Source organism: Saccopteryx bilineata, chromosome 1 (assembly GCF_036850765.1).
Source record: "Saccopteryx bilineata isolate mSacBil1 chromosome 1, mSacBil1_pri_phased_curated, whole genome shotgun sequence".
NCBI lineage: Eukaryota > Metazoa > Chordata > Mammalia > Chiroptera > Emballonuridae > Saccopteryx > Saccopteryx bilineata.
In genome coordinates, this window is record NC_089490.1 from 227,077,987 (window position 1) to 227,080,652 (window position 2,666).

The following is a 2,666-nucleotide window of genomic DNA, read 5'->3' on the forward strand; positions in this document are numbered from 1 at the left end:
GCAGGCAAAGATCTAAGTGATATACTAACATATTTTATTTATTTGTTAATATTAGAGAAGGAGGAAGGGAAGGAGAGAGAGAGACAGAGAAACACCTGTTCCTGTATGTGCCCTGACCGGGGATAGAACTGGCAACCTTTGTGTATTGGAACAATGCTTTAACCAACTGAGCCACCTGGCCAGGGCACCAGCATATTTTTTTTTATGCATTGCAAATATCTCCTCCTATCCTTGTCTTTCCTTTTCACTAATACTGTCTTAGAATAAACATGTTATTGAGTATAACATACATATAAAACAGTGAATATATTGTATGTAATGCACAATGTGAATTTTCTACAAATGAACTGTGTAGCCAGCATCCAACTCAGATGGAGAATGAGAACCTCGCCAGCTTCTCACGGGCTTGCCCACACGTGACGCAGCCTGGCAGCAGGTGCTGGGACCACTCAGGGAGAGAGGGTTCTCTGCTGTGGGCAGAAGCCAGCACCCCTGACTCAGATCTCAGTCACCCACTTCCTGACTCACCACCTTATATCTTTTAGACCTTGTCATATTTCTTTAGGTGCCCTGCGCACCTATTCATTTGACACTTGCCAAGCCCAGTCACGTTAACTGGGGCCTACAGGCAGTCTGGCCAGTGTCCTTTGGGGTGGCTAAGTTGACACTTGCTTAGCAATCACTGTGGTGGGCCTTCTCCGACAGATACAGGGCTGTATCTGTCCAGTCCACATGGAAGGGTCCCACACCCCAAAGGAAGCAAACCTGAAATCAAGCACTCACAGGGAAGCTAATGAGACCCCACATTAGCACAGTTAGCTCACTGGGCCTCACTGATCACCCTGTATGCTAAGGGTAAGCTCCCTAAGGGCGGGGCCCCGCCTTTGTTCGCACAGCTCTGGGGTGTCTGGTGATTGATAGGTGCTCAGTGAATGTTGATTGAATAAATGAACTTCCAGTGGGATCAGCTGGCTGCCCAGAAGTGCCATCTACTGGATTAGGGGACTGTTTACCCATGAGATTTAGGTGCTTAGGGTGCAGCCCAGGGGCCTGGGTTCAAACCCCAGTGGGGTCTCTGATTGTCAGGTTGCCTGACCTTGGGCGAAAGCAGTCTGTGTTCTTTGCTCTGTTTCCCTTCCCAAAGTCCCCTATGATTTTGAGAGTACAAATAGAAAACATGTGACAGCAAGGAGCCCTGGGTAAATGTTATGGGTGCTGAGCTGGGAGTCATGGAGCCAAGGGATTTCTGGTCTGTTCCTAGCCTCTCTCCTCCTGAGTAAAGGTGACTTCATTTGGAGTGCCAGCATTGACTCTCCCCACTTCCTACAAATGCTTTTCCTGAAGGGGACCTTGCCATCTTGACAGGGCCTCAGTCTCCTTCAGACAAGAAGCTAATGGGCAAAGACTGCTGGGGGTCTGAGGCTGGATTCCAGATGGTTCTGAACTTCTCCCACCTGTCACAAATTAAGAAGCAACCATATGATGTGACAAAGGCAGAGGAAGAAATAAGGTATCAGAGAAATAAGGTCCCACTTCTGTGGTGTCCTTTTTGAAACTCCTCCTCCTATACTTCCTGGCTTTCTCTCATTCCTGGTCCCACTGGGGCCTCTGCTCTCTCTATGGCTGGACGCTGGGGTCAGTGAGGTCACCTTGCATGCAGACTTTAAGGAGGTTCCCAAAAACTCTGTAATCAAATGCTATCTTAAGTCTTTTTAAAAAATAAAAATTAATGCCAAAAGTCAATGACAAGCAAATTATCACATTTAAAAATAAAGGCAGAGTTAGTCTTTCTCTTTTTCAAACATTTGCTTTGGTTGACGTCACATGTTACTCCCATGCAGGCAATTCCCAAGTTTCTGTTTCTAGCCCTGACCTCCTCCCTTGAGCAAAAATTGAGGCTCTCCAGCTGCCTCTGGAAACCTCTGGAGAGGTCCTCTTGGCAACAAAGAGCTGAGGCCCCCAGCCACTGCTGCAGGTTAGTGAACCCATCTGGACGTGGGTCCTGTGGCCCCAGTTACACCCTGGATTGGCGGCAGCTTTGACTGACAACTAAACTGCGGCATCACAAGAGACCCTGAGCCAGAACCGTCCAGCTGAGCTGCTCCTGGCTCCTGCATTCTTTTTAAAAATAATTATTTTAATATGCCTGACCAGGTGGTGGTACAGTGGATAGATTGTTGGACTGGGACGCAGAGGACCCAGATTCAGAACCCCAGGTTGCCGGCCTGAGCGCGGGCTTACCAGCTTGAGCGTGGGTGTGGCTGGCTTGAGAGTGAGATCATAAACATGACCCCATGATTGCTGGCTTGAGCCCAAAGGTCTCTGGCTTGAAGCCCAAGGTCTCTGGCTTGAGCCCAAGGTTGCTGGCTTGAACAAGGGGTCACTGGCTCTGCTGTAGCCCCCCTTCCCCATCAAGGCACATATGAGAAAGCAATCAATGAAAACTAAGGTGCCGTAACGAAGAATTGATGCTTCTCATCTCTCTCCCTTCCTGTCTGTCCCTATCTGTCCCTCTCTCTGTCTCTGTCACACACAAAAAAATTATTTAAAATTTTCCATTAAGAAAGAGAGAGAAGCATCAAATCATTGTTCCACTTAGTGGTACACTCACTGATTGTTTTTCATAGGTGCTCTGACCAGGATCGAACCCACAACCTCGTGTGCCA